This window comes from Etheostoma spectabile, chromosome 20 (assembly GCF_008692095.1).
Source record: "Etheostoma spectabile isolate EspeVRDwgs_2016 chromosome 20, UIUC_Espe_1.0, whole genome shotgun sequence".
Classification (NCBI taxonomy): domain Eukaryota; kingdom Metazoa; phylum Chordata; class Actinopteri; order Perciformes; family Percidae; genus Etheostoma; species Etheostoma spectabile.
In genome coordinates, this window is record NC_045752.1 from 25759125 (window position 1) to 25773825 (window position 14701).

At 42.2% G+C, this 14701-nt stretch overlaps 1 long non-coding RNA gene across 1 annotated transcript in view; it reads right to left on the bottom strand.

Moving 5' to 3' along the window:
- Window positions 1-1271: 1271 nt before the first annotated feature.
- Window positions 1272-14701, bottom strand: part of LOC116670222 (uncharacterized) — an 18800-nt gene continuing 5370 nt past the window's right edge. Inside the window, exons 2-3 of the long non-coding RNA XR_004326967.1 lie at window positions 12039-12047; window positions 1272-1296 (exon numbers count right to left, since the gene is read on the bottom strand). This is a non-coding gene — a long non-coding RNA (uncharacterized LOC116670222). The remainder of the gene's footprint in view (window positions 1297-12038; window positions 12048-14701) is intronic.

Sequence of the window (14701 nt, forward strand, 5' to 3'; positions counted from 1 at the left end):
TTTATTTAATTTTCATGCCATGGGACCTTGATAAGAAAGTGTTCTTGTTACTGCTTTCCATCATAGATTAAAGGCAGACTTCCAGATTCAACATTCCCGAACACGTACAGTAACTCTGCTGAACCTAACATCGCTGGACACATAGCATGCACCCAGGTTTTTTTGTACAATGAAGAATACCAACATTTCAAGTGTGCCCAATTTTAGTTGTTATATAATAATTTGCTTAAACTGTTGGATACTTATAACCTAGTTTAATATTCTGATTCAGAAAATATTCCCTGGACATTACAACAGGACACAAAATATAAGAGCCGGCAAGCCATCTGGGACCACTTTCCTAGCCTTTTAGGTAGCAAAATTATAACCATAAATATCAACACTAAGGGGAAAAAGCTCAGTTTCTGTGAGTTTGCATAAAAGCAGGGTGACATGAATTCCCTGACTCTGAAAAGACAAATGGGCAATCCACACTTAAGTGAAAAAGACACCATATTCCTCACAAAAGGCAGGAAAAAAAAAAAACACATGAAGGCAATTGCACAGTCTTTGAAAAGACATCCAGTCTAAGTGCCTCTTTCCTTTTCTCCATGCACCGAGTGGAATTGAAGATCATATTGTGAACTTAGACAATAGTTTACATTGCGGTCATTCATCGATCAGATTCTCTGAGAAGCTGTCTGCACAGAAGGAACAAAATACTTCTCCAAAGTGGAGTGCTGTTGCAGGCAGTGTTAACCACCAGTGCAGGAGAGAGAAGAAACTCTTGCTTGATATGAACTTCCTGAACACAAGCTGAGACACCTGCTTCCTTATCTTCATGGTTCGAGGGCTGTGGGAGATGGAGATTTCACCGTCTCTACTTCCTGTATAGCTTGAAAGATATTTTTCTTGTACATGTAAGTGCACAGTACAATGGCCCTAAATATTTAATATTTGAGATATATCATAATATACTTAATGATCTAACTACATCTTAATATGATCTATTTACGCCCAATGTGTTCCTGCATCGGGGAAAAAGGCATATTTCCCCGACATGAATGCCCTTGTCTGTGTGACCTATTTCATTAGTTCACTCCGGTTAAAGTTCCCACTCTGCAAATTACTGATCAACTTTCAAAACTCTGAGCCTGATCTGCAACGAGGCAATTTACGGAAGTATCCATAAACGGAGCCAAAGCGGATTTGCAGAAAGATACGTGCTTCATTCCACGATGCCAAGCCACCAAATAGGTAAACAAGGGTGTGTGTGTGTGTGTGTGTGTGTGTGTGTGTGTGTGTGTGTGTGTGTGTCTGCGTGCATGTTGGAAATAACACCTTGGGAATGGTCTGCGGTTCAACGTTTCCTCATGAAATATGATTTCATAAATCCTTCCAAAAAATTATAATAACCCAGATAAGCTCGGGGCTTAAGTGATCCGCAGAATCAGTGGTTTGAGAGTTTAACATCAGTACCTCTGGAGGTAATTCTGATGCAAATGTGTGTGCAGATAAATGCCTTTGGTTGGTGAATGAGGTCCAGGTGGGAGTGTGCTTTATATGTTTCAGAGAGTGAAAGGAAGGTAGAAGAAAAAAGATGCAACAAATCCTAAACCGAATGCCGATGGCAGCTGTGCTGACTCGCCTCTTAGCGCATTGTGACGGGCTTTGCTGTATTTCATGTGGGTATCATCCCTGGTCCTCATCCCTCTCTCCCTCCCTTCTTACCTCTCTGTCACCCATTCACTCTAACCACTCTATCAGTTAGCTTATGAACCAGCCGCTATTTCCACGCAGCGATTAGCCCTGCTTCTCCTCATCTTTCACTCAAATGACTTTTCTTTGACCATTTCCACTGTAGGACGGGTGCTACGCAGCAAACAGGGAGTAGAAAAACGAGAAAAAAAAACACACAAACATGTGTTGCGTAAAGTCAAAGTGTATTAAAGGATTACTTTGACATTTTGAATTTTAGTCCGTTATTTTGTCTGGTAACACTTGGAGATGATTAGCTTATTTATTTGGCTCTAGCCACAAGCTAATATTTTACTTTATTGAAGTGCACAGCCAGCACACCAGGGCTGATCAAATTCAATAGCAAGTGGGCCTAAGGAAAGTCACTGGGGGGGCCATGGGCCAAACAGAATACTGTCAAATAATGGCTACAGATAACTTACAGTATGAATGTATACTGAAAGCGTTATTTGTCACTGATAGATATATTACTACATGAAAGAAACTAGTCAAGCACAAACCTTTTTTCCCACTTTAATAGTAGCATTCTTACCAATTATTTCCCAGCAGCCAGTCCATTCATAAAAAGTAAAGCTGGTTAGAAGGATTGATACACAACTGCAAAAAGTCACTTGAAAAACCAAGTAGCAATGAGGTGTTTTCTTCTGACAGGTCCACATACATAAAACAAGATGAAAACAGTATCCATCAGACTAACAGTAAGTAGACCTGTTTATAATATCCTCAACAACACATAAGGAGATTTAAAAACAGATCTGTATCCATAAATAATAAATGCAAGATGAACATAATGCAACATTGTCATCCGAAAACAATAAGTGGGCCAGTTGAAGTAGACATTAGGGCCCATTAGCAGTCCAGATTCATGTTTTTTAAAGTAAGTTAAAGTCTTTGACACTCTGTAGGAGCGCCTGTCTCTTTAAGCCCCCCTTCCAAAACAGCCCAGTCTGCTCTGAGTGGTCAGTGATTCCGGATCTCCGGACTCACCGCATCAGGTCCCTAGGAAGTGCACCGCGCTTTTCCCATAGACTTCTATGGTGAAAGAGATGAAAAATATTTTTTTGTGTCAAATTATTCTTCCCATAACTGCTAGGGTTAAAGAAAAACTATTGTAAAGCCCTCTTAATATGATTAGTACATGGCCAAAGATTTAATAGAATAACAGCAATCTTTGTAAATAACATTGCACACTTTCTCCTTTTTTGCCCTCCTGGTTAGACGCAAACTACATTCCGTTGTCTTTGAACTTGTATTCTACACAGAGACAAGAAAGTTAACCCTAATCTAAAAAAAAAAACAATTCTTATTGGACAACAGAAACTAAAAAAGAGCCCCTTTTACGGAATGTAACTGGAGCACTTAATAAATGGAGACCTGGAAGTTGGTGTGTCATGGGTTTTCAGATCTGATCATAGAGTCATGTGTGTGAGTGTGTGTGTGTGTAGTGTTAATTACCAGCACATTACACAGACCCTAATTCCTTTCAAATGAACTCCTCCATACTCCCTTCTTTTAAATCTGGGACTCTAATGAATGGTGAAATTGAAAATCCCCATATTGATGTCATCTTTTGCCTATGTGATACACTGATAATTTTTTCTATCTATTATTAACCGTGCTGTTCCTTTAAAAGGGAAATAGCCCCCTGCTGTTTGAGTTTCCCTCAAAGGCCATCACTAGCCAGTTTAAGCACATACTAATAATTGCCTTGACAAACCCCAGACCTTGGTATCAATTAGCACCTGAATAGGGGACTTAATGGGAGCTGTTAGTCCGCCAGCGGATTGTAAGTGCTGCACAAAACTCAACACGGTTCCTACAGTAAGTGCCTGGCCAACCACCTTTTTTTTCACCAATCTGCTAGACGGAAGGCTTTTATTTCATTTCTGTCCGCTTTTGACCAGCTAATGGAGCCGCCTGGCATGAGCCATCACTCAACTTGAACAGGAAATTAAAACACCAAATAATTATTCTGATGTGTTATTGTCAGATATCATTTAAACAGGGGTAAACCTTTTTTTGTAGCATATGTGCATAGGAACATTGACCGTGTAACCAAGGGCATCCATTTCATATTAACATTGATATCACATATTAAGCTGGAGGTCTGTGGGTTCTACCCCTGTCACACATTTGTTTTCATAAATGTATTTATTTATGTAAAGGAAAGCAAGATTCAGACAGAATACGCCAATTTAAAATAAATCCAAAATGGAATGGAATATAATGCAGCAGGAAGTTCTGGTAGGCTATTGTCGTTTTGTAAGAGCAGCGTTGCCCATTTAAATAAACACCCATGTAGGCAAGATAGCTGGGCAAGCTAGCCAGGTAAGCTAGCTAGGCAAGCTAACGCTAACAGGGTAACGTTAAAGCTACAGTACGTAGTTTCTGTCCCCCACATAAGGAATTCTAAGTAACGACAACACTGTCGGCGAGTCCACATGATACAAACCTTCCGTGACACACATTGACATTCTCTATTACTAAATCGTCTCTGATGTTGTGACTTTTTCTTCTTTGTCTTCTTGTTGGGTAAAATAAAGTTCCATGGCTCAGGCTACACCCTTCCAGCCCCTTCCAAACCAGGCTAAAAGTCTTTCAGTAATTTGCTAAGAGACAAATGGACAAACCACGCCAAAACCATAACCTCCTTGGTGGAGGTAACAAAACTAACAAACTGCAGATAGCCGCAAGAGCTAATTAGCCTCTTTCAGCTCATTGATTTAGATTTTAACCCACATACGGTATCATATGGATTATCATACATTTTTCCTGATGTCTTTGCACAGAGCGTAAAACATTTTAGGTTAGACTCACCAGTGAGTTAACTGGAGCATGAAGCTAAAGTATCCTTGTAATGGTTTCTTGCAATTTAATATGAATGTTAAATGAATCACATACTGGCTTAGGTTAAACTTCTGAAAGTAGTTCTGTCCTGATGTAGTATTTGTCATGGCAAATCAGAAATTAGTACAATCATATATAAACAAGTTGTTTATTTCACAAAATGAGAGGTGCAGTTTAGACCTAGTCTAGTTTCACGATGTTCCACTTCCTGGATTGATCCAGTGCCGATGCCGGATGCACTTCTTTTTCCCCGGATGTCCGTCCCTGTCCGTCCTCTGTCTCTGTGTTGGCGTTCTGAACTCTGGTGGATTTCTGAGGACTATGGTTACCTGGTGTACCCTGGTGTACCCTGATGGACCCAGTTATGTTAAATTAGTCATGTTCAAAAGAGGTCTAAAGTATGGAGAAAAATAAATGTGAGTATACAGAAATATGTCAAAGCGTCAGTTGCACAGGAGCATAAGCCCATAGTTTATACTCTTTACTCTTTATTGATCCCCTATGGGGAAACAGTTGAGCACAAAGCGAGGGTTGTGTAGTCCACTCCTGCTTGTATTGGACACAGATATGAGCAGAGCACATAGGCCCGCATGAGAAGATTCCGAGCAGCGGTCGCATCTCTTCCCAGCCTTCATGTGAGCGCTCCAGAGGGAACGTGTCCCAGCCTGAGGGATGAGGAATGGCCTTAATGAAGTCGGACAAGCCGGAATACATGCATAAGAAAGATTTTAAATATTGATATGATGTCACTACGCAGCTGCAAACACGGGTTACAGTGGATCAGTTAGCTTGTGATGGCCCCCGTCTAAAACGGCAGCACAAGGGGGATGATTAGGCTCATCAGAGGAGATTGTGTATTCTATGGGAGGTGCAAACACAACACAAGCCACAAGCACCATTTGAATCAAGGGGCCTCCTGTCTTTCTGTGCAGCTCCAATGGACTGCTGTGCTATCAATTTATTTTTAGACTGTAAATTATTCACAGGCTCATGTAATTAACAGCTGGTGAATTTATATCATACGGCTATGCAACGTATTAATGGGCTTTTATTAAAGGGCTTCATCAAGGTACAGGAGGCCTTTCAGGGGCCTGGAATAAATGGTGCCGTAATTGTTCCAAAAAGAAGTGTGTGACGGGGTGAATGGATGGGATCAATTTGGAGAATTATTCCTTTCAAGCCAGAGCTGGTAGCATAGGATTCTCAACAAATGTGGAAAGAAAATCAGAAATGGACCCAAATGTGACACATGAAAGGCATAACAAGTCCCACAACAGGCCAGCAGAAGAGACGAAGTGGAGCAGAGATTGCGGGGCAAGTAAGGAGAGGCTAGAGGTTGAAAAGAGACTTGTCTTCAACATTGCATAAACATGAGGGACATACAAGTTTCCATGCCGCACAGCGTTTACTTTGAGCCCTCGCAGTTAAAACAAATTCTGAGGTCAAACTTCAGGGCCGTTTGCTCAGGCGCGGGTCAGTGTTAAATTATTCAGCCAGCCCGGGACTGCGGAGGCGGACCAGATCAAGCAAGTCGAGTGATGCCAGTAAGACCCAGCGGAATCCAAAAGACTGTAAACACCATCCATTTTCAAGCCCCCGACACTTGTTTATTTAAAAACCAGCGACCAGCACAGATGTTAAGGAAAAAAAACAAAATAACATATTTCTCACACTACATCTCGACACGAGGGCGAACGAAAGGGAAATGCCCAGAGTCTGGCCTGATCTTTGATCTCACTGATCAGTTAGTCAGTTTGAATTTGATGGTATTTACTGTGTTTCTACGTGGTTTTATGTTTTGGGATTTCCAGGGTGTTACATGGGATGTGTGACAACCAACCAGGATGTGTGATCTTCTGGCTCCGAAATATCAAAATGCCAAAATGCAAACTGTCGGATATAAAACGGCAGTCCACAAACCAATGGGTGACGTCACCGATGCTACGTCCATTTTTTAAATACACTCTATGCTTCCAACTGATTAATCTGGATTTTCTTCCCTTGACAACATATTTTACGAGATGCCGACAACATTTTGCAGGTTCAGGGAGCCAATCCAGGGCTGTGATACATGGTCCTAGAGATCTACATGCATGCCCTGCTATGCCACGCTACACTCTGTAACGCCCTGCAGTGCCCTGCTATGACATGAGCTACGACTACCATTTGTAGTCACTGTTCCATTATCTTTATCGTGACTGTTATTGTCACTGTGCATCACCCCCCCAACACCACCTACCAAGAGCCTTGGTCTGTCCCATGTTTCTTCCTAAAAGGAGTTTTTCCTCGCCACTGTCACACTAAATGCTTGCTCTTGGGGAACTTCTAGAATTGTTGGGTCCTTGTGAATTGTGAGTGTGGTCTAGACCTACTCTGTCAGTGGCAGTGTCACATTCTTTCTCCAAAGGTTCCCATTCTCCAAACTTTAATCATGAGACTCCTGGGTGACAGGGAAGGCTGAGATCATTACATGCATGGAGAACAGGATGAATATTGTCATACATGCAGAGCACATGTATGTTCAGTGCTTATTGGATATCACATAGAGCCCATTTCAGTTCCTGGCTCCCTTGGCTGCTCGCCTCCCATCCCGCCCAGCGCGCCAGTCCGCCTTATTAATCCCAACCAAGGAGTTCATTTCAGTCAGTGCATCTCCCTCTGCTTTTCCTTTATACTGCCGTCGCCCCTCCCTCTCCATTCCCAGGCAATGACAGGGTTAACATGCTAATTCCATTTTATGAGCTCCGACAGAGCCCACTCTCCAACACTTACATCTGTTCAACAATTATTAGACCTTTTTTTTCTATAAAAAATTCAACACCCCCGAGTGTCACACGGGCAAAACCTGAAAATGTATGCAGTGAATAGAATGGTTAATTTCTCAAAGGGAAAAAGGAATGGGCTAAAACCGAGATTTGCTTTGATTCTGCATTTAAATAAGCCGCATGCGGATGACTTGGCATGGCCTGGCAAAGCGCTGGACAGAAAATTCCATTTGTACCCACAGCAGAAAAATAATCTTCACATACTGAAATCCTAAGATACAAAACCATCTAGGCTATCTGACCATTGACATGTCACATGCATAGCTCAAAGTGTTATTCCCTGTAATTAGTGTGTGGTGCAATCATTTTATACTAATTTTAACTAGGAAGACAAACAAAAACAGGACCCTAATAACTGGATAAGTATTTTTATTTTGTCAATTATTTTATATTTTGTGTAAAATTGCAAAAACATCATTCATTCATGCATGACGGTGATGTAAATCTAATTCAATAAATAAATAAATTCAATGAAAAATTCAATAGAGATACATGCTATTCTTGTCGTGAATATTACGAGAGCAACGCAAGAAGAGCTAAAAAAAAAAATAATAATAATAAAATGCTGTGTGGACTGGCCAGACCCTCCTTTGCAGCGCTGTGGAGGAAGGTCTGGCAATCCCATCCGCAAACGTCACCATCGGCAACGACGAAGCAACTGTCTTTATTAGTTGTCGCTGGTCCGAGCATTTCAAAGAGTATATTATATATATGTTGGTATACATATTTTATACCATTTTTCAAAGCGCTATACACATTAAGATACAGACTCAAGGAAAAAAAAACATTCGATCACAAACGATGATGAGAAAATAAAGATAATGTAATACAGGTTTATTATTCAGAATGATAAAACATAGATAAGGCCCTAAAATATGTAGTGAGTTGCAGTGATGTGGTAAAGTAGTCGTGTTTTATTGGGACCACCTCATGTTTACACTATTGTGGTGAAATAAAGCGTGAATAGAAGCCCGTGAGACGCGAGCCTGCAGACATTTGCATTGATTAAAATGAAAGAGGGTGACACGTGCACGTAAAAAACATCATCAGTGTTGCTGTGTGTTTGCTGGCTGTGTTAACAGGCAATGATTTGCTTACACCTCGTGTCAAAATATCTAATCAGACAAATTACGTGGCAGCAACTCAATGTATTTAGCCATGAAGACATCATGCATGTACAATAAAACCTGGAATGGCTACTTCCGGTATAGCACTCTTCTTACTGAAAAGCGGGTTTAAATGATTTAATTGTTTCCTAACTTTCCAAATGTTGTCAAACCAAGTAGATCAAATTCTGAAAGTGAAACGAGTCATGTTTTGTGGGGTCTCGATGTTCAAAAAACATTGTCCACTTATTTACAGACGTCTCTTTCGCAATGTATATCCATGGGGGAAAGTGTTTTTGTTGTAATTCCACAATTTGGCCTCTGTGTTCAATTTGCTGGAGGCCTGGTAGACATGGTCAAGGAGATCGGCTGTTCAGACCAAGCTCAATGGGGGAGAAAGATAATTCGTGGTTGTTGGTTTGAGTATTTCAGAAACTGCTACTGCCTGTTCACGCACAACCATCTTCAAGAGAAAACCTCCAGTGAGCTGTAGTTCTCTGGGTGAAATGCCTTGTTGATGGCAGAGGTTAAACTGGTGCAACAGTAACCACTTGATCCAACTGAGGTATGCAGAAGAGCATCTCTGAACACGTAGAACTTGAAGCAGATGGGCTACAGCAGCTGAATCCAACCCTCCTGTCACTGAGGCCGCCATTGGCAAGGGCTCTCCAAAATAGAAGACTGGAAACACGGTGCCTGGTCTGTTGAGTCTCGATTTGGTTTGTAGTGCAGTACTTCTAAAAAATACAATAACAAGACATCAACTCAAAACTGCATTCAGTTCAAGTCAGCACGTCTACGGTGGCGAGTATTGTTAAATGCAGAGAATCCGTAGGGAGGTTGGTCGGGGGGTTAGATGGGTCAAACAACACAGGATTTTCACCCCGGCGACCGGGGATCATGTCCCACCGTGTGGTGTCTCGTGTCCTTTCCCGGCGTGTGACGTGTCGTTTTCTCGTTTTTCTTTTCCTAAACCCAACCGGTGCGTCCCCCACAGATCGCGGCTCGTGTCCCTGCTCATGGTGTGTTGTTCTTATTTTCCTATATTGATGCTTCCCATTACCTATCGACCAGCACGAATACATTACATTCTTAGCAACACGAAAAAGAAAGAAAAAACGAGAAAATTAAAAATAACAATACAACATAAATGACAATTTCCCAAACTGCCGTGAGACGGTGTTGTAGTTTGACATGTTAATAAACATGTTCAGATTGTGTGGTTCTTTCCCTTTCTTTCTACTTTTGGAATTTCATTTCATGGGACGTACTTCTCTACTTTCCACAGAATGTAGGAAAGCAATTCCCTAGTAGTTGAATCCAAGATTTACACGTTCGAAAAAGGCATTGTGTTGTTGATCCAGTTGCATTCTGTATCTAGGTAACGCATTTCTAAATGACAAGTGCTAACCAGCAGCTGTCCAGCCTTTCATCTGCAGAGAGATAAGACATGTTGAAGCCAGAGTTTCATCACTTTTCACCAAAGCCTTGGTTGCTCTGCCTGAGCGGCCTTATTAACATACACCACCATGTGAAAAATGTGTGAAATAATGTAAAAGAAAATGTAAAGGCAATCCCCCGCCTAATGCGATTGCTGGGCCTTAATTGATGAATCTACTTTGTCATGTCCATGCAGGGAGACTGGCAGAGGAGCCGCCATGACAGATATCTTTAATAAAGTTGCTCTTCACATGTCAGGACGTATGATCATAATTGCCTGCCCGCGAATCATTTTCAAATCAGTATCTCCTTCCCTAAGACAGGAAAAAGGAAAGACCTCCAGTGTGCAGCTGGACAAGGAGAAATGGCCAGATAACACATTTAAGCTTTAATCAATTAAATAATAAATTAGACATGATAGAGTCCTAATTACATCGAACCAAAATAGAGATAATCAAAAGGTTACTTATTAGCCACGCTAAGCCCCGAATAAGTATACATTTATAGAATCCGTTGTACATTTCCAAATGTAATTAAATTATAGTCCCACCGGTGCTCTACCATCAGTACCAATGGATGGCACACCTTATGGCTTGTGGGAACCTATGTGGGGGGATAATGATAGTGGTGAGGAAGGGGATGATGAATATCTGCCCAAGGCCTAATGGGGGCTTTATTCAGATGAGGGCCAGGGAACCGGACTGCCACCTTGTGCCGTTCATCCCCCACCCGGAAAGTATAATTCCCCGAATCCCTAAGACCCCCCCTGCACCCCACTTCCACACACCCCCTCAACCTGACAGGCTGGAGGGATGACCCTGAGAATCACATTATGTATATTTCTTTAGCGGTCGTCGCACATTTGCATGTAGAAGACAGTTAAAATAAGGCCATAAATCAGCGGGCAAACATATAAATGGATTTGCGGTGAGATTGAAACCCCCGGCGAGTCTCCTGAGCAAATATTTCAAGCCTTCGCCGTCGCCGGGCTCAGAGATATCGGCTGTCATTAACCAGCCCGGGCCTCTCTGACCACTCGGCTTGTATATTCGCTTCATTACACGACTGGGGGGACGACTGCATGACTGGCTGCCCCTAATAAATCTACCTGCACATTCTGATACGTGCTTTGTTATCAGGGAGAGCTCTAAAAACCCGGAGCTGTATCTTATTTCTTCAATAGGTTGTTTGTCTAATGCGAGGGAAGCAACATTGTTGCCTGAAACCCTGTATTTGGTCTGATATTATGCAGTGGGAGATGTACTGGGCAGTTTAATGTATGCTCACTGTATATTTATCATCATCAGGAAATAACAGCAGGGCTTCACCACAGAAATGTACAATCCCAAAACAACTGCAGAGGGTTTCCCTGCAGTCACAGTGTTGCAGACCTAACATAAAGACTGGAGCGCCAACTATACAAATCCACGTCAAGTCAAGCATATTGTCTGTTTACACAACGGATGCAATAAGTGTACCTGTTTCCTTTTAGGAACTACTTTCTAGGTCCCTTGGTTGCTGCTATTCTGTTCCAGTGACAGAATCTGCCTCCGTGACCTCTCTATCACCAGTACTGGTGGTGAGTTCAGGGCTGGGTGTCGCTCAAAAAACCTGTCTTCGGTTCCGGTTCCTCAATGACACTTGTCAGTACCAATTTTATAAAATTCATGTCAACAAAAAGAAATTACAACATTACAAATAACGGCAAAAAATCATATTTTGTTTCAGCTCCTTAACACAGTAGTCCAGCTTTCCAAAATACAATGCGCGCGCACACACACACACACACACACACACACTCACACACTCACACACACACGTGAGCCCTGTGTCTGTATGTAACAAATTGTTTTTCCAAGGTTTCTCAGCGACATGTAGACAGCCAATCACCAGCATTATTAGATCTTAGAAGCATGCTGCGTGCTCATTGGCTCACTGACACGGATGAGATTTACTCCAAAGGGATTGGAATTTCATTTTGAATGAAAAGGCCTTTTTAGATACTTGATACTATGTCCATTACTCACCCAGGAGGCAGTGCAGGTTCTGGGTCCAGGCTCTTGTGGTCTCGCTCCTAGACCACTGCAACCCGCTTTTGGCTGGTTTGCCTGCATACGCCATCCAACCCATGTGGCTCAATGGGAGCAAATTAACAACGGGCCAAAGAAAAAAGAAAGGAAATTCCTGCACACACTCGTCAACTCTGCAGTGGCTTATTTGGTCGCTCTACGTTCCGGTCACAAGGATCTTTCTCAGGATTCGAGCAACGAACTAAGACAAGCGTGTGCAGGATTTTCCTTCCCTTTTTCTTTGGAAATTACTCTTCGCGGGAATAATAATTGGTGTGCTTTCGCCTCATGTCGACGCAACTGTGGCCATGTAGTAGCTGTCACATTTAGTTATGTGATATGTTTCAGTTCATTTTGACGAATGATACCGTTTGATGTAAATGTGTTTGAGCTAACCCTTTCTTTGGAACATTCTAGACAAAATCAAATCTCACATAAAATTTGAGCACAGTATCAGCTACTGTATCAGCAACTGCAGTGTCAAACCGTCAAAAACCCATGTCTGTGGAACTCTTGTAGGAGCATTAATAGGGCTTGATGTTCTCCCCATCACACAGATGCCTCTTTGTCACCATGCAGCCGTCCAACATGTCACAGCGGTCCAGCGCAGACTACTCAAGTCATTGCAGAGCATCATCCAGCGAGGCCCAGATGTTCTCTAGCAGCTGACTGAGGGAAAGCATGGCATGTCCAGTCAGAGAGGCAGCATCTTCCACGTTGGCCAACACCTGCCTTTACAGCTGCTCCGCCTCTGGTTCCATCTCGCTGCATCCACACAGCTACGACACAGGAGGAAAACATCTTGATGGACGTTGTTGGAAGCCAACCTCCACCAGTGAAGTTGTCAGGCTCACATATGGCTCTGGCAGGAGACGAGGAGAAGACTTGTACGTGGGGAAGCTGCTGGGGTGCTTTTAGAGCCTGACAGCAATTGTGGAGGTGGCTGCTATTGACAAATGGATGTCTACACTTGGCGAGGAATCATCCGACTGTTGATGGTTTCTAAATATGGTCAAGTCTGTGTTTGGAACTGGAAGAGAGTGATTGCACACTCATTTACTGGCTACTCACTTCTCTGTTTGATTTCACAATTGAGCTGTAAACAACATCTTGGCTTTTGTTTGTGTGATCTGATTATTGTACTTTCATGGTGATGCACAGTCTAATTGGAAAGATTTGATCTAAAAACTACCATATACAATGTGTGGTCACTGAGTTGTTTCATGACACGAGTTAAGCCAAAGTTCTCCTCAAAAATTGTCAAACGGAGGGTGTAAAGGATCTTAACTGCATGGATAGCAGAATGAGAACTGCCCAATGTGGGAGAAAGAAGTGCCTTCAATAGTGTCAATTAGCACACTGTAAAGTCCCAGATTTTTGGGCTGGCTTTTTGAGGGGATTGTGTCTAACTGTTTAGGCAATGTGCAAATGCCTGGGTAGTGCCTAATACATTTCATCAAGCTCAAGTAATCTACTTTCACACACACTTTGGGCGCATAAACAGAATATCAAGTCACCAAGAATCTCTGCAAAGAGTGTATTGAAAACAGTGCAGAGACACAAGAAAAAAGATAAAAAAATGGAAAACAATGCAACGAGGACAGAGAAAGACGTGGTCAAATCCATCTGCTGATTGAGGCCATACGATCTTCAGGGGAAGGAATCTAGTAAAACTCTGTATACATACATAAATATATACATATTGCAGAACATGTACTGTATGTATGCACTCACTATCTATCTATCCCCCTAGCTGGGAGGCGTTACGCACTTTAAGGGCTCTATTTTAACGATCTAACGGCACAACAGAATTGTCTTTTTGTCATTGTGTTGGTTCCAGCTACTTGAATGTCAGGATAATTGCTTTTCGATTTCATTTTAGATGTTTTAATTAACCTTATGTTTAGCGGGAATATTCCCTTTGAGATTCAGAATCTCTTTTACAAGGGAGTCCTGGCCGAGCCAGCAGCATATAGAGTTCCACATTAACAGACAAACAGAAAGTTTGATTTTAAATAAGTAATATGCATGAGAGTAAACTGAATAGCATTAGGTTCTGGAATTGCCTCAAGACATATAGTGGTGGATTGAGTCTGTGGAGAGTTGAGTTGGGAACCATGGTCACTGGTTTGAGTCCCCGTACGGACCAAAGTACGGTAGTGGACTGGTAGCTACAGAGGTGCCAGTTCCCCTCCCCCTCCTGGGGCACTGCCAAGGTGCTCTTGAGCATTGCATTGCATCAGATTGTTAAGATGTACCTAATAAAGTGGCATATAGACATTAAGAATACACATACTGTATGTACAGATATACAGTATGTACTGTGTGTGTATATACACATAGGCATACATACCAATGCTGCTGCTTAAACCTCTCAAACCAATGTTGGTTTGTAGACCGAAACATGCCTCTTTGGTAATACACACACACACACACACACACACACACAAACACACGCGACAAAGTGAGGCTGCTTCTCTCAGCTCACGACTTCCTGTTTACTGTGTGTGGCAGCCTGTCAGATGAGCAAAATAAATGAAAACACGTTACATTTTAATTAATATCAAAACGAAGGAGAGGCGACACCTAATCGCCATGTAAACACAGAGACGCCGCTTCCAGCTCTTCTCATAATTTATGGGAGTGGACACATCCTCGTCACATTACATTAGAGAGC